Below are 21,751 nucleotides of genomic sequence, written 5' to 3' on the forward strand. Positions count from 1 at the left end.
CACACACACCAGCTGCATTAACTCATAAATGGCAGAAGCTTTGCTGTGTCCATCACCTGGTTGAGGTGCTGCACAAGAAGAATACAACTGTTGCTGTAACCTTGAGGGTGAAAGTCTGCTCTTATGACTTGTACCCTCAGGGGGATACAAAAAGAGAAAATACAACTTTTTGGTTTTTAGGTGTGATACTATGATGCAGTTTTACAGATGTGAAATACCTGGGATCAAGGGGGCAATCGTAAATTGCACAGAAACCTGAGCTGTTTCAGGTTAAACGTGATTGCTAATGCCCCTGGAAAATCAAGGTGCTTTGTTTGTCCATAGGGCATCATGGCTAGAATATGTCAGTATTATCACTTCTGGAAAGAGATCTTTAGAACCAGGAGATAGATTGCTGGGGGTTTTTGTTTATTTTGTTGTTGTTAAAAACCCAATCAACCAAAAAACCACCAACCAACCAACCCAAAAATAAAGAAAACAAAACACACACACCTCCAACCAACTAAACATATAACCACTTGGTATAAGTAGGAAAAGGATGCATGTAAGTCTGATAAGTTGTCCCATTTGTGGGCATTCTTTCTAGAGACATCTAAATGAGTCCTCCCCATCTATCTAAAACAACTGAATAGAAGTCACCAAATTCCATGGCAGTTTCCATTTGCACAAGAAACTGAACTCTCAGAAGGCTGCCAGGTGCTCCACTGTGAGCATTTAATAGGTTTCTTGGGGAAGAGCAACACTTGTTGAGTAATTGTTTGCAATTAGGAGTGCTCTCGTTTCTGCTAATGACGGTGATTCACACAAACCTGCATTTGTTTTGCAGTAATGAGCAAGACATTAAACACCTCATATCCTTGAGATTGCCATTTTCAATGGCAATAAATAAAATAAAGATAAATAATAGTGGGAGGAGGGGGGGGGCAGATATATAGAGGGGCACTCATCAAAGATTCATCATGGAGTGTAAGCAGAAATGAGGAGGGATCATGCCTGTATGGATTTGTAGATTTTAACATTTTAGTTGCATGCACCTAAAGAATCATGTCCAGTCCCATTTAGCAACATAGCTACGGACCTGTATGCCAATATTTTTGGGGATATCACAACATCTATGTTTGAAGCTTTTTTTGAGACGGAAGAAGAATCTCTGTTACAGACCTTTGAGATGTTAAAGTGTAGTAATAAGAGTGCCAAGACCCCAGGTGAGCAGAAGACTACATTCCCAGCAAGGAATTCACTGGTAAAACTGCATTAGTGTCTTAAAAGTCTAAAATAATTGCAAGGCAAGGTACTCATCTTCCTGACTCTGGTTTTATCATTTTGACATGCTACTGAAATGTGCCAGACTGTCATAAAGTACGATATATATTTTTGTAAAAATTACAATAGTTTGGTATTTACCAGTTACCAAAATTACCAGTTTGCTATTCTGCCAACTTGGAAAGTCTTGGAAAGTCAAAGATTTGGAAACTTCCTGATGCAGAAAGTGTACACTGTTACTTCACAGATTATTAGATAGCCATTATTCAAACCGAGTTTGCTTGTGCTTTTACCCTTTCTTCTCTGACACAATTAGCAGGACTTTGTATGCATATTTTTTTTATATTTATAAACAAAAGGAGAAACAGAATGTGATTCCAAAAGTTCAGGCCTCTCTGGTTAGCAGATGGCCCAAAGTTTAGTTAGACTCATGTTAGAGTTTCAGGTGTACAGTCAGCATGTGTGTTTAGTTTTCCAGGGTGAACAAGAGTGATTGCATTAAGCACGCTGTAACCTATTGTTCCAAGAGATAAGTATCACAGAATTAAACTGTGATTTAAAACCATGAATGAATGCCCAGGTGTCACAGCAAGATCAGAAGATACCAATGGATTTCTGGAACATACCTGAAATCCTTCACTTACCTACTCCGTCCCACCTGTGAGAGTCCTGACTCTGAGTGTCATGCAAGCCAAGCTCACCTTAGGTCTGGCAGAATGGACCTAAGAGTGGTGCATTGGTTGGGTTTCCTCTCTAACTGAGTTAGATGTAATCTAACTCATGTTAGATGAAGCACATTTTAAGGGTGTGGTGAAATGCAGTCAATGTGCTCTGTAATCACAGGATTCTTAACCTAATTTAACAGTTGCAGCTTTTATACTGTTAATATATTAAGCTAGTCTCATTATATGTGTCCAGGTTAAGAGTCTACCCTCTCCAACTAGCTTCAGCTAATATTTAGAACAAAAATATGGCCATTCATTACAATTATTTATTTAGAACAAAGAAACCAAGATGTGAGTACACAAAGAAATAAAACTGTCAGAAAGCTGGTGGATTGTTTGCTTGTTGGTTTTGGGGGTGTGGTGTTGATTTGTGGGTTTGGTGAGGGTTTTAAAAAGTTTTTTGTTTGTTTGTTTTTTGTTTTTAGAAAACTATGTTTAATAGGAAAGCTACCTACCAGCAAAGGAAGAACTATAGGTTTTGTCCTGTGCTGTTCAAACTAAATGCAGGAGGGCAGGGAAGTCTAAACTCACTACTTGAAGATTATTTCTATTCCACTGCTCCACAGCAATTCCAACTGATTCAGATGAGTTCTGAGGAACACTTGCAGCATGCTTATGTAGACCTGCCTAACACATCATCTTCCACTTGCCTCCGAAATGTAGATCAAGAGTACTTGATTTGGTGCTTGCAGATTCTGCAATGAACATAAACCATTAAATAATCCCTCCAACCTCTACTCTGAAACAAGGAAAGTAAATATATTGCAATTTCTCTCCCTCTCTCACATGCAAGTTGTTTCAGTTTCCTTAGAAAAGCAAATGTGAAGCTATTTTCAGTCAGTAAGTGTACGTGTGTTAGCCCCACACATATATCTCTATTGATGTTTGTTCTACAGTCCTTTACAAATGCATGGTGTGGATATATTTAGGTTTTTAGCTCCTTACACAGTTAGAGCATATCATAAAGCCTAAACTAGATCAGTCAAAGGGACCAAAGGAGTTTCCAGCTTCATTTGATTCAGAGAACCAACTGAAAATTTCCTTTACAAGAACAGTACTCTGGGCCTTCAGCTATACTGAACCACTGGAAAGCGATAGTTTATCATTCACAGCAGTGAAAAAAGAGGTCATACAAGGATCACCTCTCCAATGGCATAAACATGAGACTTTTCTCACAAGCTGTCAAACTTCAATTGTTGGTGAGATCTGTTGTGTCAGTGTTTCATAATAATTGCTTCTAAGTCTTGTTAAGGGTCTAAAACAAATTACCTGAGTGACATGCTTTTGGCACCAGTGAGGGAACAGCGAGGGGAATACATATGGCATAACTGACTTGCCTATCAAGATTTTCTTTTAGTTTATTGCAGCAATTTTACTATTACTTTCCATTATTTGAAATACAATAATAAAAGTTGCAAGTTGTCTCATGTTCACAAGGAACCATTTGTTCCCCAGATAATAGTCTAGCTGGCCAACATAAGCTCATTCATAACAACAGACTTCTTTTTAAGAAGGAGTGTTTAAAAAAAAACTGAAAAAAGTCAATCCTTTCAGTTATGAAGGCTATTCTTTAGATTTAAATAGTGTATTGACTGTCTTTGCACTGTAAGTCAGCTACTATTTCTTTTACTACATATACAGTAGATGCATGGCAGATTATATATATATAATTGAAAATCAACAACACACCCATCCAAGCCTGCAGAAAAACACCTGTCTGCAAAAGCATATAAAATTAAATTCTCTTTTATGTTTTATATGTAATTCCTTGTTAATAGCTGTGGAGAAAAGTAAAAAGTACTTCAAACTTGCAAAATGCTGATCATGTTTAATTATATATAATGAAATTTATATGAGAGTGTGGAAGGGGATTCTAGGCTTGAGGTTTTGTTACTTTGGTTTTAATTTGCATTGACCAAACATGGAAATAAAAACTCCAATGAAAGAAGAATGAGTCAGCCCATCTCCTTTTACAATCATAAGCATATTTAATACAAAAGGTCCGATAGGTGAGCACTGTACCTTGCCAAAATTAGAATGTCAGCAATGAGTCAATTTAGGTGTAAAATAACCCAGAGGCAGAAAAGAGGGACAAATACTCAATTACTTACGTTTGATTGCCATTTCTTTAGGCTTTTTTTTAAAAAAACAACCAGCCAAAATCCTTCGCTGCTTGCAGAGCCCTGGTCTATTTTTCAGGCACAAACTGCTTTTTGGATTTGATAAACAGGACACATCAACTAACAATTTAAACTCCAAAGCCATAGTAATAGGTATGCAGCTTTTTCCCAGAGGCTTGAAGTTAAAATGCTACAAGTGGTGCAGAATGGCAGCTAAACACAAGTCCCTTGGGCTCTGCAAGGCTTCATTCTGCACAATGATGGAAATGTGAAAACCAAGTTGAATGCAGATTTGGCTGCTTCTACCAAGCTGCAAAAGCCTAGAGGATTTTGTCGTTTATGTCAGGGGATCAAACTTTCATTGCTCAGTTTAATGCAAAAAGTTGCTGTGCTAAACTTAATTTTTTTACTTTGTCCAGGGTGAAAGAAAGAGAACTCTTAATTAGGAGCTTGCAGATATGATGTTATCCTTAAAATGGGTATATTACATTGCATAAAAAAATTACCTAGCTTTTTTTTTTTTGTTTTTTTTTTTTTTCCTTACAGTTTTCATCGCACTATCATGCTTCTCTTTATTTGAGTTGCGTTGTTGGTGACTGATCTTTTAATCACCACCCCAATACATGGATTTGATGCAGTCTCCCTCTCAGTTGTTTTCATATTGCAGTGTCCTTTGCTGTTACTAGCTCTTTTCAGTTTCTGTGGACTGGCAAGTCAGCATCCTGGCCTTGTTCCTCCACCCTGGCACAGCCAGGGTCTGGGATGTGGTGGAGATGCTCTCTGACCTGCACAGTGCAAGCTCTTCTGACTACACTGAGCTCACTAAGGGGATTCTGAATGGTGCTGCTTAGGAAGATGAGGTCTTGCAGAGAAGCAGTAGTTTCCATGCAATAGGAATTATATTTCACTAACAGCTGTTATTTTAGGGTTTTGTGTTGTCATATAATTGGTGATTAGCAAGGATGTCATTATCTTAGAATTGCATTTGCTGGGTGCTGGTAACATTACAGGACTAAGGACTGCTGCCCTGGCTGAGGCTTACACTTGCAGCTTCCTTCTGCCTTTGTAGCTTACTGTAAACAGCATAAAAGCTGTAGTGTGTAGGGACTGATTAGTATTCTGAAATAGTTTAAGAGCCCTCTGATGGGCCTCCTTCACATGTATTGTGTAAGTCATCAGTACCAGTGCCAGAGGAGACATAAACTGAGCCATGTATGTTAGTGTGTTGTTGGCAATGGTAGTTCTATGGGACTTTCTCTGGTATTATATTTGTTATATATTGAATCCGCAGCAAAAATGCAACAATAGCCTTTTCCAGTAAGCAAATAACCCAATTTCATTATGTGTTTGTGCTGAACAGGAACAAATGTAGACCACAGTGTGGTCTTCATTCCAATGAGGATTCTGAGCATTATTGCAAAATAATGCTAATAATGCTAAAAAGTTGTTGACATCATTATGGTGGATATATGTATGTGGATTTTTACAACTCCTCCCATAGTCCTTGGCACCAGACCACCATTCTGCAAAAACAAAGTCATTTCACTTCATTTCTAAAATAAGACAAGCCTTCACCTCTTGCTGAGAAAATACTGTCCTACAAAACTATGCACCATTTATCACATATGACTTGTCAACCCGAACCAAGCACTTTTCTTAACAGCCCACAAACTGACAGTGAAAAATATTGTTCTGTCATATTCTGTCCTCCACATATATACTGGAAACAACCCTATTTCAGATCCATTGTTCAGCTATGATCTGGACAGCCCAAACTACTCTTCCCACCCTTCAAATATATAGTGGCTGTAAAACCGCACAATTGTCCCCTGATTTACCTTCTGATTTAGAGCAAATACCACAATATGACAGCATTATGGTACATGAGCAGTTTCATATCTAATTTATATCTTTATTTGTATTTGTGTGGAAAATTAGGCTCAGCCTAGGAAATTTCACTCTAAGTTGTTCAAGAACTAGGTTTGAAGCCTATGAATGATGATGATGATGATGATTATTACTAATTATTACTTTCAATTGAGATAGGTCTAAACTCTGGGGCCAAAGTATGTCTTGAATTTTTTTTCAGACTTTCTTAAGTTCTTAAAACTAATTAAAATCTAAAAGTTTGTTTTATGCATGTATTGACATATCTTTGAGAGTACAGATGAAAGTACTTTGCAGATTTTTAGTAACTAATCTCTCTAAATCTGTTAAAAAAATAAAGAGTAAAATATTTTATCATAAACTTCTGTGATACAGCAGGTAGTTTTTTAATTTCAAATTTATTTTTCCAGACATGTGTTCTGAGAAAAGTCCATTTGGGACTTTTTACAAAGATGATTTGCCAGTGAAGGCCAGTGAATTTACCTAGCCTCAGGCTGGCCAGGAAGAATGGCCATTGTCTTTCTCATCCTGATTCTCCAGGGTAAATTTCTGAGTAAATGTATCTGTTGTTCACAGACTTCATCCATCCCATCCCAATCTTCCAGCAAGGATCCACAATGAAGAATAGCTATTTGTCACAAAATGCTTATGGTGTCATGTGTCCTGTCACTTATTGCCCAGCATTGTGTCCGACTCAAAGATAAGTGACCCATTCTCTGACTGCTGAGAATTTGGGGCTGATTCTTACTCCAGAGCAAGCAAGCTGACTAACACATATTTGTGGCACCTCTGCTAGTCTATTTCCTTCTGAACCTTAGACCTGTAATTAGTGTATTTTTGCCATCTGTTTGTGAGGGACAACCTCTCCCACAATAATCTGAAGGAATGCTCAGTTAGGCTGCTGAATATCAATTAAGTCCTATTGACTTCAGTGACACAGGATATGACCGTCACCTCCTGTGATTTATACTGCGCTGTGAGCTAAAATATCTTTTGCAGAATGACGATCAGTGCACTTTTCTGACAGCTAATTATGTGACTCTCACAATTTGGAAGTACTAAACAAGATTTCTGTTATAAACAACATCATAAATCTAGAATAATTCAAGTTTTATTGTAAAGTATTGCGTGGACCTTTAGATCATCTGCTGAGGTTCCCTTGCATCTTTCCTTCTGTCTGCACTGGTGGAGTAGTACTGGCTAGAGATCTAGGCCTACTGTTTCTGCTCTCATAAATGCCAGGTTCTGTCAGTAAAATCCTAGGAAACAAAGAAATCAATTGAGTCTGTAACTTTGTCAAACCAATTGAGCTCAGGTATTTTTCTGATATATAAAAATAATCAAACATTATTTTGAATATTATGTTTTGGGATTTTAGTTTAGTTTTTTAGTTAAGGAGTACAAATTCATAAAATATACCGGTGTCAGAGCTTTTGTAGTGCTTACTTTAATGCACTGTGAAATCATGTGAACAATTAGTATTAATCATGTTTTTCTACAAAAAAAATCAGCGTTTTTGAAATTTTTTTAACTGTAATTTTATCTCACAGTGTGACCAGGGAAAACAAGCAAGGTGTTCATACAAGCACAGAGAGATCAGTGATGATGCACTATAGTGTTTACCAGATCAGCCAATCAGACCTTTAGTAATCTTATGAGCCAAATGAAGTCAGACACTGCTACTACAAGGCAATTTCCTTTTCTGAATTGGGATCAATATTTACTAGCTCTCTACAATGTTGCCTATGCTTGCTTGATCAGCATCTGCTTCTGAAGACCATTGATTGTGCAGAAGGCTTTTCAAAGGCAGATAATGCTCTTTTCAAATACACTTTGTATTGATCAGAAGAAAGAAAGTTTTTTGATGGTGCAGAGTGCAAAAGCCATTTATAAAGATTAAGGACAGTGATATGTCACTGTGGGTCACAGTGAGGTTGAATTAATATGGGCTAATGCATGTTCTAGTTTTGAAGACAATAGACAAAAGTATTTGAGGATTTAAGTAATAGTATGCCTCCACTTGCAAAATACCTGCTATGCTATCTCCAGGGAATGAAGCCTTTCTCCTTCAAAAATGAATTGGTTGTACCTACTCCCCTGTCTCTTCCCACTTGATTATACATGTTCTGCATCCTATGACAAATTAATATATTAACTTGATGGACTGTGGAATTTGATAAAACCAAAAAAAAATTTGATTTTTGGTGTTTTAAACCAGTATGAAATGAAGAGGTATGAATGCAGCCAGAATTATAATGACAAAATAAATAGTCTAGGAGTCTAGGGTGAGACCTTGGGCTTTCACAAAAAATAAAACCAAAAACCAAAACCCACCAAGATTAATTCAGAACTAATTTCAGAGACTTTAATAAGCCTTCCATTTGATTCTTCTCCCTGTAATTTCATGTTTGAAGAATGTGGTGCATCAGAATTTTGTGCTAGGAATCTAAAGGTGTGTTCTGAAAGTCAGTCTGCCATTCTGAAAGAGAAAAAAAGATGGTGGGATATTCACAGAGTTTTTGGTGTAAGAGCTGGGGCTCAGAGAGTTTAATAAAGGAGGTGAGGTTTCCTCAATCATGTCCTAGACCAGTTATACTTCTAAAATAAGCAAAATGGAAAGGGTGTGTATGGTCTGCTGGTGTCTACATCTCTCCAACAGCAAGTGCAGCTCATCTAAGAAATAAGCATTTGGTTTCCTAGCTGGAGTTCTCTGCAAGTGCCAAGGTTGATCACTGGAATATGGCATATAACTCCCATTAAAGTAAACAGGACTGGCATATACATTCAAGGACAAAACTCTACTTTGAGTCTTTTAGCAACATCAGAAAGATGGTATGTTTCACTGTCAGGAAATGTGTGTCTCCTTAGTCTCCTGCCAAAGCTCTCTTTACACCTACAAATCTTCTTTGCAAAAATAAAAATAAAAAAAAAATGGAAGGGGGTCTCTGCAAAGGGACTTTCTACTTTCTTAACTAAAGGAAATTGGTAGCAATTAATCAGTTCCCTTGCCAGATCACTAAAACTCATACTCTCATAATTTCTGGGTTTTCTGAGTATGCATTTTATGGGGTTCTCGGCTCCTTTATCAGGCACTTTCTCTCCTTCTGTCATCATGATGAAAACAGTCTTTTCTCCAACAGAAACTTCCTGGTGACACTTTTGAAGATGGAAAATATTGTTTGAGTTGGTACTAAATTTCCCAGGCGTTCTTGATAGACCTCATAGAGCAACACCTCAAGATACATTTAAAATAAAGAAAATACAAGCTGGAGAGTTGTTAATAGTTTGAATTTAGTGATAAGTGTCCAAAGAAATTGATTCTGATCCCAAATGCATAGTCACACTAGCACAGCCTGGGAAGGCTGAAGTCTTTCTAGATTGGCCATGTTTATCTGTGACAAGAGCTTGACTGAAATAGAAAAGAGGCTACTTTTGTTTTTCTTTCTGAACTTCTCATACAGAAATCAGGACTTTTCCAAATTTCACCCTGAGGTTTCCTTCAGTTTACTTTTGTTCTCTTAGAGTCATTGAGCTTTTTTTCATAAGCTTTTCTCGGTATTCTTCTACCTCAGGTCACTGAAGGACATTGCCACCTCCAAATGTTTTTTCATTCTTCTTCTTGTAGTGCTATTATACAACATATTTAATATAGAGGGTCCTGTCAAAGTAAAATCTAAACCTAGTTTGTCTGAGAGTTTATCCTTTATGGTTGTTTCCTTCTGTCCAGCTGGGGAGCTCTAAAGTTTTATCTGAAATTTTCAGATATGGTTTTTACTCCTGTTTCACAAGGGTGGTCTGTCCTTACCAGACCGCAGTTTACAGCCTCACCTCTTTCTTCACATGTCAGCTGCTACTTTAAATTCTAGTGATTTTTTCCTAAGGCATAGCATATTTGGTTGAATTAATTATTACATGTCTGTATGCGTATGTCATCCTAATAAGAATAGAACTTTTGCTCCTTCCCACCCTTTAGGATATCTAGTGTCAGTTAAATAATTTTGAGTTTATGTGTGAAGAATTTCTTGAGTACACATGCATTATGCATTAAAAAGTCTGTGGTCTTCACATTTAACTCCTTAGTGCCTTTTAAGGAGGTCACTACTTGTGAGACAAAAGACATCTACCACTGGTATCATTATTTGTCATATTAGTTTTCCCATGAAGGTTCTCTCTATTTTGCAGATATCATAAATGACAATATTAAGCTTTCTAACAAATTTTTTAACAATTGTATATCCCATGTCAGGGAAAAACTATCAGCTGTCACCATGATTAATGAGTAAGTTCCAGTGGAAGAAATGACATGAATACTCTGCACACAGAGGCATTGCAATACTGACATTTTATTACCTATGTTTACAAATGAACCAAATAACTGCACACCCACATAACATGTGTTTATGGTTGATCTAATTGAAGAAAATATGCCAAAAATTGCAGTTTTCAAAAAACCAATAAATGTTTGTTGAATATGTAATGCTAAACTCAGTGCCACTTAAACTAAACATCTCTATGAAAAAAACAACTAAACAAAGTTCCAAATTCACAAAGAAACCATATTTGTCATCTTGAGTGTGAAAAATAATTTATTTTTTAAAACTATAGAAAGACATTGGAAGACTGAGATGATATTATTATTTTTATATTATTATTATTATTATTATTATTATTATTATTATTATTATTATTATTATTACATGACATTAATCTTTTTTGAGGATATGGAAAAATGATATAAATTTCATGTTTAACTATTGTCGAACAAAAACTATTTTTTCACTTCAGAACAATAGTTTTGTCCAATGTAAAAAAAAAAATGTATTTTTTGTTTATTTACTGAGGCAAAAAGCCAAATTGTTGTATTTTGATTTACAAATTAAGTAAAAAAAAAAAAGAAATCTTAAATATACACATCTTTGCACAACCTGTAGTTATATTTTTCTTAAGACTTGACTGTGTGCTAATCAAGACATAAAAGTCAATGTTCCACAGACAGGTCCCAGGACAATGTTTCTTGGAAAGGTGCGTGCACCTGCTTGAAGTGAAGCCGGCTGCAGCCACATATAGTGACATGTGGAAAGCTGCTGGAAAGGCCAGTCCTTCTACATCACTGCCCCCTCCTCCCAGACTAAACTCATTCTGTTTTGTATAGATTTTCAGCCACTGAAGTTTATACCACTGAGGTTCCTGCTCTAATACCAGCAGCTGGTTGTGGTGACTGACGTTGCCAGGCAATTAAAATTTGCTTAGTTTATGAAGTTAGATAATGTTCACTTGCTTGGGGCCCAATCCACATTTCTGATGCATGATGACTTGAGCCTGCCACATCTACTGCCAGCTGCCCTACAAGGTGGTGCTGGTGCATGCCTAGATGCTGGCCTGACTGCATCTGTGTATCTGAGCAGCCAGTCTGCATAGGGACATTCACAAACCAGATAAAGACTGAACAACACTGGACCTTTTTAGGTTGCACAATGATCCTTGTGGCACATAAGATTCAAAATCCTGCCATGTGAAGCTGGTGTGTCTCAGACACTGCAAAGCCCATTACTCTGGAAGGATTAGATTCAATCTGATGGTTTTGTTACAGGCTTGGCTTCTCAAGGTCATAAGTTTGGTCTGGGAAATTTTCTTTCAGGAACCTGGCCAAGATGCAAACTTGGCACTTGACTCGCACTAAAAATGTCTCTGTCCATGCCATAAACATCCCTGCATGCTGGAGATGGGGCCAGCTGGACCCTTTTTGCTGACTTTCTCAAGGATAACCTTGGTGGAGTAGCATTATTGGAACAGTGCCTCAGGTTGCTCAGTACCTTTCTGACTTTCCACAGACACAACTGAAAAAATATGGAGCTCTTAACCAAGCCTCTTCCATGCTCAAGGGCACTGCACCTTTGTTTGGGGTAGTCCTGGGCTCTGAGAAAGGAGATGGGTATGGGAATGGGTACTGGCAGTGGACACTCTTGTGACGGCAGGATACGGCAGGTTCAGGTGGCATGAATGCTTCCCATACATCCCTTTCTCATTATTTTCCTGTCCTTTCTATATCTGCTGGAAGGCATGACAGGCTCTTGTATATGGGGGTAGCCCAAGGAGGTTGTAAGAGCCCTTTGAGTGTGGGGCACTGTGCCCATGCCAGGTTGGGCATGCCCAAACAGCTCTGCATGAGAAAGTGTGAGGGCAGTTCCTCTTAGGCCATTTTCATAGGGGGCAGCTTTACAGTGTCTTAGGTGTGTGGAAAGAGCCACAGCAAACCTGTTACACCTGTCATTTGTGTGTCCCTGCCCTTCCCTGAATTTATTTCTGTTTTGTGTCATTCAGTCACTAGTGGTCCTACCTTTTCTGGTGTCTCCATTCTTCCTTCCATGTGCTATGCCCACGCCTAATAGTCTCCAATTCACCCTGAGAAAAGCAGTCATGGGTTGACCTTAGCTGCAATCATGCTACTCAGTTTGTGAATTTTATTCCTTCCTGTCATTTTTATACATCTTGTTTAATTTAATTTAAGCTGTTTAAAACAGGGGCAGCTTCCCTGTGTTCATACAATGCCTCACTCAATGTGTCTGTGACCCTGATAATTACTCAGGTGCAATTATAATAAAGAGTTATTATCACCTACAATAATTATTCTAGGACCAGGAAAAATACAATCATATCCTTAGCACATTCCTCTCCACTTGAGCAGTGAATGAACCTGAACAGATTTGTGTGCTCTGCACTCTGTATTGAAGCAATGTTTTCTGCAGGTTATTGAATGCTTACAATTAACTCTTCAGAAATTCTTCTCATCCTGTGCAAAATGGGAACGGAGGAATAAATCTTTAAATTCCACCTTACTTTGTGATTGTTGTCATTATGATTATTTCAGAGATCTTTTGAGGATCTTTGCTTTTTTTCACCTGAGAAATATTTCTGGAAATAATAGGGGTTTGAAACTGTTCAGAGAGTGCTAGAATAGCAGGAAAAGGTCCTGAGTAGTGTGGGCAGAGTGCAGGTGAATGAAGCTAAATGATAAATTTAACACAGGCAAATGCTTTCTGCCCCGTATCTTAACACGACAGTACATACACAACCCCCAGGTATGTGAGGCACATAAGGACTATGAAATGTGCAATGTACTTTCCCCAAATTCAGAATTTTTGAGAAATAATGCTGGCAAAGAACCTATCTAGTTTATTTGCCATCTGGGTGCTCTCCTACAGATATTACTCTTCTTAAAAGTGACTAATGCAGGGAAATAATTTTCAAGTGCCATAGAATTTATTTGGATTTAGCAATTTTTAGCAAAAATCTCCTCAGGCTAAGTTTCAATATACAGACTGTATTTGTCCATAATTCTTTTCTTCTGTGTGTTCTTCTCTATACTTGTTTACTTAAAAAGCAGATCTTGTTCATAAGTGCTTCATAACTAATGATAGCAGCTGAGTGAATACTCAGAAGACACTCTGTCTTCTCATTACACATGCTACCACACTCCTCTCTCCTCTGAGAAAGGCCCAAATCTCATCCTCCTGCATTTACTTTTTTTACCCTTGACTGGAATACTAAATTAAAGTGCTATTCACCTCACCACCCCTACAAACCAAACCCAGTTCCAAAATGCATTAAGGATATCAGGTGCAGATTTATGAAGATGAGTTATGTCTTAGAATATAAATGAATTAAAGATGTGGATATCCTCCAGAAGCCATTGGAATAGTTTAAATGATGTGAAAGAATGTTTTGTGATAATGTTATCACTCTTGCTCACTCTTCAGAGAAAATTGACACCGTGGAAAGTCCTAATGTTACATACAATGTGATTCCCAGCTCTGGGATGACCATTACCACTCTGGAAGATCTTGAATTTAAGACCTAGTTCTGTGAAAAATCTGCTCAGTGCTCAGTAGTGCAATGAGTTCTAATCAAATGTTAGGGATTGCCAGAAAGAGAACTCAAGATAAATCTCAAAACATTGCATCATTTTGTAAGTACACATGTAGACGCCCTGGGTCTTGAATGCTGTGGTCAGATTCTTTCTGTCACCCTTCCTCGTTTCGAAGATCAAATGCTTAGAAGATCTCTGCATAAAGAACAGCTAAACTGAGGGGGACTCTTCAGCTCAGAGTAAAGGAGGAATTTTGTGAGGATATTTAATGGACATCTATGAAACCATTGAGAAGGGAAATAAGGTTTGGTTGTTTGCTTTCTCTTCCAATACAAGATCTAAGGCCTGTCAGCATAAAACAGCCTGTGACCTTTTCAAAACAAATGGTGCAAATGTCCATGATATTGTCATATCTTGTCTAGGGACCTTCAACATAAGAATGCTACCAATGCTAAAATATTTACAAGAGTTCAGAGGTGAACACCTGGGTGAATGAAAATGAAAAAGATTGTAAAGCACAAAGATACTATCTTTACCTCAGAAGGCCCCTGTTGCAAATTGTTCAAAACTGGAATGGTATTTGTGGGAAGTACCACTGAGGAGTTGCTATTCAGCTATTCTTAAGCCTCCATTTCTCATTCCCATAGGACACCAGATATAATTGGTGCCTTTGGTCTGACCTAGTACACCAGTTTTTAAATTATTTTTTAAAATTCTTGTGATAATTGCCTGAGACTTCACAGGAAAATATGAATGTGGCAGGAGGATGAGAGTCAAGAACTGGTGTTTTTCAGAGATGTTTACAACACTGAAACATGCCTTTTAAATGACAGCTTTCTCTGACTTTCTCTGTTATCCCAGTCTTTCTAATCAATAAAGATTATTTCTGACAAGTGGTTTACCAATTATGTGGAAGATCTTCTTTGTTCACTCATATACTTTGATGAACTACATAATTTTTATGGTTCTGGGAAGAAGGAAAGAGAATTACACTTGCTGGACTGGAGATCTGTGTAATATTTTCTCAATGTCATACACACCTGGAATCATGTGGAAGGCAGTGGTTTCTAAATTTTTTTTAGTATTATCTAGTACCATGGAGAAAATTTCATAATTATCAAGAGAGCATGTTCTCATGAGTATTGTGAATATTCTTATTGTTGCTTGATTAAGAGGCAAGACCCATTATATAGATTTGATCTGGTCATATGGTTGGGTATAGGTCCAAATAATATATAATAAAAAATATTTTATTCTTTTTGTGGATATTATGAAGCATTCAGGTAGTCACCTGTGGGCTTCCTTCTGCCGGTTTTAAAGGGTTGTCCCGCTGCTCACCTTTGAGTTGTCATTGAGGCATTTCTGCAACTGATGTAATAGAACAGATGCAGAAACAAGCAAAGACAAAAAGACTCAGTGCAAAGAAAAAAACTTGCAGTTACCTTTTATTCAGATTCTTTTCTACTCCAAAGCAGAGCTGCTTTTGCAGTCAGAAATTCCCTTGTAGCTGATCCGGTGCAAGGTTTTCCAAAGCTGTTGTGTTCCCATGTTAATGAGTTATTACTCCACAAGAGAAGTCCTGTTCCAGGGAAATGTGAGATGCCAAGCTATCAAAATCGGTTCTGCCTTCAAGATAAGTTCAGAGTCTCTTCATGTGGCAGAGCTGATTATCCCCCATAGTTCTGCTCTTTATACAAAGAATGTGGCATCATGTTCATGTAAACTCAACTCATTGGTAGAGGTGAAAAGCTGCTCTGCTGGCAGTGTAAGGAGACTCTATATCTGTCTTTAAAATCTGAAATATTAAAAGCTAATTCATATGGGAAAAAGTAACATGTCCATGTTTGTCTTATTTTGCAGTAAACATGGATTATATGATTAAGTGGTTTGCCCACAGATGAGGCTTTAAAAGGGCTGTTTTCAACAGCATCAACAGAAAGGTAATAGCAAATAATTGTACCTCTTGGAAAGTAGTTTTATTTGACACTGGCTACTGACAAATACTAGCTTACAGACAGACCTTGTCCTGAGGTCTGAGCCCTTACCCGCTGAAGAAGCTCTGGTCTGAGTCCTAAACCAATGCTTCTCCCTGTTCTTTTGCTCCATTCACCTGCCAGGCTTCTGGCACTCCCTTTCCACTTTCTCAGGATGGCTTGCCTCTTAAATCTGCTCCCACAGTCTGGAGTGAAAGGTAGATAATTGCTCTGTGTGCACAGTATGTGCTTAGGCTTCTTCCTATGTGGGAGTTGTGAGGAGCTGAAGGATGCTCAGAGGAGATAGGATGCTGAGGGCATGAGCCCTATGCAAACTGAAGTTTCCTCAGATAATGTTTGGGTGAGCATTTCTAGGATGAGCAGAAGATAAACCTGCAATATTCCCAGCAAATTCCATTTGCTACAATCTCTAAAGATGTCAAGTTTAAATAAATGATGTTACAGTATGTCTGAGTTCCTTCTTTAGATGTATGCCTCAAAGCCAAAAGAACCCATCTTCTTAACCCATTCTCAGAAATGTCTCAAACTTTTTTTTTTTTTTAATTTTATGCTCAACATTACTGGTTTGTTTTGACTTTATACTTTATTCCACTCATTTAATTGCACTGACTTGAGTCTAACTTGATTGCTTGTAATAGCTAGGTTAGAATTATTTCTCAGTGTTTTCTCATTGTCACTGTCCACATTGTGCTACATGTCTGGGTCTAAGCGCATGTCAACTGAGAAGCAGGAAGCCACTATTATCTTGCTGAACAAATGTGGCTTCCTCACTTTGGATGAATGGTGTTGCAGTGCTATGTTATGGATTGTGAAGTGTTCTTGCCCTTGTAGCATTGGAAACAGATTTGCATAATCAAGCTCCAGTTCTTTTCCATCCAAAACATCCAGAGATAAAGCATATTCTGTGAGGCTTTAGGTTGCCTAAGTGATAATAAAAAACCAGTGTTGACTAGACTTTAATAAGTCAGCATGTGTGTTTTTCAATGATGAGACAGTATATCTATATATCATAAAGAGAGAAAATTAAGTAAAGAAAAACACAACTCAGTTTTTAAGATGTGTTTTCCCACATCTATTGTGTTTCCTAGAACATTCACATGATACAGAGATAAAAGGTTCTTGTTTTATGCTTATAAAGAAGATAAATGTTCATTCTGATGTGAAATAAGTCAAATGAGGTCTTCACCCTAGAGAAAGAAGTGAAGAAGCATAATTCAGATGTATCTGTCTTGGAATTCAAGTCTGTTTTCAGTATCTGACTTGATTTGAGTGACGTCATTGGCATTTTTGGGTAGATGTATGGACTAGTTTTAATTTTTTAAATTTTTTAAATTTTTTAAATTTTTTTTTAAATTTTTTTAAAACATAATTTAAGATGAATAAGTACACTGTAAATTGCTAAATTCCGTAAGTAAAATAATAAAAATTTGCTGGAATGTTATAGAAGATGATGAAATATAATAAAATATCATTCACCTTTAGATTTCCTTTGTTAATTACATTATTTTCAAAAAAGTCAAATTTAGCAAAAATTTTCACTTGCAGCAGCACATTTCCATTCCCTCACTAAATTTAAACATTAAATTTAAACTCAGGAGTTTCTGGGACACCTTTCACTTGAACTGTAACATTTTCAATTGGATGATGGACTGCAGCGATGCCAGTGCATTGATTGATTCCTACGCCAATCTATTCAACAACTGGTTAAAACTGGCAGAACACTGAAGATTAATGGAATGGCACTAGGCAGTGAGCTCTATTACTTTCTTATTTTTCTGGGTCTGTGACTGTAGAAGGGTGTTTTGTCTGTCACAGCTCTGCAGTGGTCATTCTTTCTCCAAACTCTGCTGCTCAGGCAGTAGGAGAGCTGCCATGTGCATAGAGACCAGCAAAGCAGAAGCAGTAGATAGAGCCTCCTAAGTCTTAAATGCACTGGGAAGCTAGGCAGAGTGCTATTAGAAAAAAGATGCAAAATACCCCACAAACCCCATTTTTGTAATATCTATTTTGTTTAAAAATTTAATCCTGGGATTAAAGAGGATTTATGAATGGTAGGAATGAATTTTGAAGGAGTGCTAGTCAATTCAGATTTTTAAGGGCTGGGTCGCTGTTTAAGATTTCTGCTATAAAGAACTTATATCTGCAAGTTCTGATCTTTTTACCAGGAATAATTTAGTTGACATGCAAATACATTTCAGACTTCACTGGATCTCAGTAGTTGCAGAATGTGAAGCACACATTTGCAGAATTGAGACTTTAATGGATTTAAGCAAGAAGTGCAGAGATGTAGATGTTGATGATAGTAGGTGGAGCACACAGTTAATAGTTCTTTTAAAATCTTTTCCATTTTGTGGAATGGAATATTGCAAGCGTCACAAAAAAGTCAAAGGGAGATTCATCACAAATTTTACTGGGTCCTTCTGGCCACCACAAGGTTTTGGTGGTCAGGCTGCCTTTTTTCTTTTCCTGATCTTTTGTCATTTATTAATACAGTCCTTTCTCATATTTGTAATTTTCTTTTAACACTTCTGTACTTATTAAAACTCCAAACCATTAAAATAACAGTGTGCATGATTTGGTTCAGTCCAGTTCTTTCTTTGTCTTGTAACTCCTTCATCATTCTAATTGGAGAATGAGGATTTGTGGCTGTCCTTTTTTTCTTCCCAATGTGGAATCTGGCACTATTCATCTAGTTCTTGGCTATTTTCTGGAAGTCACCACAGATTTTCATTCTCATTAAAAAAATGAAGGGCCTTTGGGGCTTGAAAATGTATGTATGTATGTATATGTGTGAAACAGTAGGATTCTTTCAAAAAGGTGATCTAGGTTGTGGCAGTACCCTAAACAGTGTAACTGCTGTCTTAACAAATAGAGACCTATTCCTTGCAGAAAAATGGTAGTCACCTGGAATGAAAAAGTAGATAAAATAGAAGAGAATCATACAGAAAATCACGGGAGACAAGTAATTTGACAGTGTGAATAAACTCCTTGTTTCAATTTCTGTTAGGACAGCTACGGTGGAGAGGGAAGCCGTAGGAAGAATAAAACTAGAAAAAGAAAGAAAAGCAGACTGAAGTGCAATAAGCTTAAAAGATACAGGACAGATTAGGACTTGCAAGGCTGTAAGGTTGGGAGCTAAAGCAAGATTTCAGTGAGACTTTCAGAACCCAGTTTGAATAGATAGTTTTGCTCTAATCCCCCTAAGACAGCTGTTAGACAGCATTCCCTTGCAAGGAACAAGGAACAACTTGACAACAATAAGTCATATTCCTCACTGTTTCAGACTCTGTTTGTAGAAGGGAAAAGTAAATGAATAACAAAGCCAACAATAGTTTTGAGAAATTGCTAGAAGAGACATAAGTTTTTCTTTCAGTAACCAGTATGAAATGGAAAAAGAGCATCTCCATCAAGCAGCACAGTGTGGATAACCTGGTGGTTATAATGAGAGCCAGGCAAAACCCTTAATAGCCTGGGTGGGTCCTGTGCCAGAGGCCCCTCCAGATGTTAGTCCTTAGCTTACTAGCCATGGTATGGCTCTGCATCAAGGCTGTAGGAATGTTTTAATCTCAAGTTTGAGTAGGGATCAATGGTCACCAAGAAACACAGTTTGCAGCAGACCATCATGTTTAGGAAACACTGTCGTGTAACCAGGAGGCTGATGTGACAGAGGGTGTCACCCACCTCCTCTGACACACTTTGTGAGAACCAGGCTGGCTGGAAAAAGAGGTTATGGCTTTGAGTATCAGGGATTCATGTGTTTCTCGCAAAACTTTTTTTTAAGTGGCGTCATGTCACACTCTCCTTGATGCTTCACACTGAGCCCTTTCAAAAGCTTCCCAGTAAACAAGCCAGCTTTTGCTGGTCACATTTTTTGCTTCTTCTTTACTTTGCTGAATAGGAAGACTCCTGCCACTCCCTGAGACATATGTCTAGGCATACTTTTAAAAATACTACTGGAAGCTTTCAAAGACAGCTTCCAGAATTACAATGAGATTCCCTGACATTTCAGGGTTTTCTTTTCCAGTTTGATGCTTTCTTTCTAGACTATCTTCATATGATGCTACATTTGAGAAATTGGTTTTCCCTTTGCTTTTTCCACCCTCAGCTTTCATATGTGTATCAGTCAGTATCATTTTTTGTTGTTTTTTAAGTTAGCTAAAACATGAACCTCAGGGGAAGCAAACTGTTTCCCACAAAGATGCATTCCTATTTTCTTTGCTGAAGCATTACTCCTACCTTGATTTGCTTTATGTGTCTTTAGAATAAGCAGCAGTAACACATTACCTTTTCATCTGTATTTATTCTTTTGCCTGCTTATTCCATAAAATAAGATAATAGCCTCAATGCACTAAGGCAGATGTCTTGAACTCTACATTAACATTTTGAAATCATGCTGTTAACTGGATTTTTAGTAATTTAAAAGAAGTTAAATATCCACTAGTTAAATCAATAGACTACTCTGTAATCACCTTGAATGAAAGCTTTTCTCATTCATGAACTTGAAAAGCACAGTTTAGATTTCTTACACTGCATAGTGTTATGTTCTGAAAGCAACTTATCATTAAAAAAAATAAAAAATAGCTTTTTCCAAGCCAGACTTATGTCAAATTCTGCTAGCTTTACTGAATTTCCTACTTCTGGAGACTTAGGCAAACTTTTTTGTGAAAGGTTTAATTTAGCAAAGTGTTCTAACAGATTTATTTCTCAGTAATTCATAATCTGTCTTGTACTTAATCTTGCAGAGACCGATGCTGTGAGCTGAGGCATCCTGCAAGTGACAAAAGTAGTCATTAACAATCACTGTTAGTCAATCTCCCCAAAATAGTTTTCAACATCCCTACTGTAAACAATCATCAGAAATTCAGATGAATATTAATTGTTGTGCAGGTCCTATTTGAAAAAAGAATTATTAAAATAAAACTCAGGGTTTTTATTTTAGTTCTATAGCTGATTTCATTGGGAGGAGTCTCTAGGAAATGAAAATGCACTTGTATTTCAAATAATTTCCTTTTGAGTTTACAGGAATATATTATGATGTAGTTGGCAGAATTTGCTTAAAGGAAGAAAACTAGGCAGCAGGGAGACTGAACTTTCTTTTAGCACTAGGGAAGTTCGTTTTTTTCCCCTCAGTTAGGAATGGCATGGGAATTCCTCTTTAATGAAAGCAAATTTGCCCTTAATCACCTTCTATATTCATATTTATTGGAACTTACATTTTCTGTTCAGGGCTTACCTTGTGTTAGGCTGAGCATGTAACACTTGAAGCCAAAGGGAGAGAGAAATGTAAAAATAAAAGAATGGGATTCAAGCTATAAATCATAGGTAGTAAGGTGAGAAAACATTTAAAGTTGAGGTACAAATCTGAAATGCAGTATTTTCAGTGGAATGTTGGCTTTGCCAAATAGCAATATTCATATTTCCTATCCCAGGAATAAGTAGCCAAAAGACAAAAGGAAAAATTACTTTCACCATATCAAATTGACAGAGTAGGTATAAGAACAAAGAAAACAAAAAATGATAATTAATTTCAAAGAAGAAAAGTTTGGGAGGACAGTGGCTCAGCATTGAAAATTTGTTTTCAACCTTGAAAAAAATCCTAATTGATACTAATACCTTTAAAATATCAGGTACTTACATTTGTCTGGAGATTGCAATGATAGTGCTTGTTGTTCCTTTTTTGGTGAATATTTGAAAATTAAACAGCAGGCATACAATACCACAGCAAGCATACAATACCCCAGGACCTTGCTCCAACTCACATATCTTCTTTAATATGCCTGCCTCAACTGTGCAGCTGCTATCACCAAAGAATCAGAGTGCCTGACAGCCTATAAGGATCAGGTTTATTTTTATGGTTTTATGGTTAAAAGTACCTGTAAGTCAGAGGATCTATGT

Source organism: Haemorhous mexicanus, chromosome 1 (assembly GCF_027477595.1).
Source record: "Haemorhous mexicanus isolate bHaeMex1 chromosome 1, bHaeMex1.pri, whole genome shotgun sequence".
NCBI lineage: Eukaryota > Metazoa > Chordata > Aves > Passeriformes > Fringillidae > Haemorhous > Haemorhous mexicanus.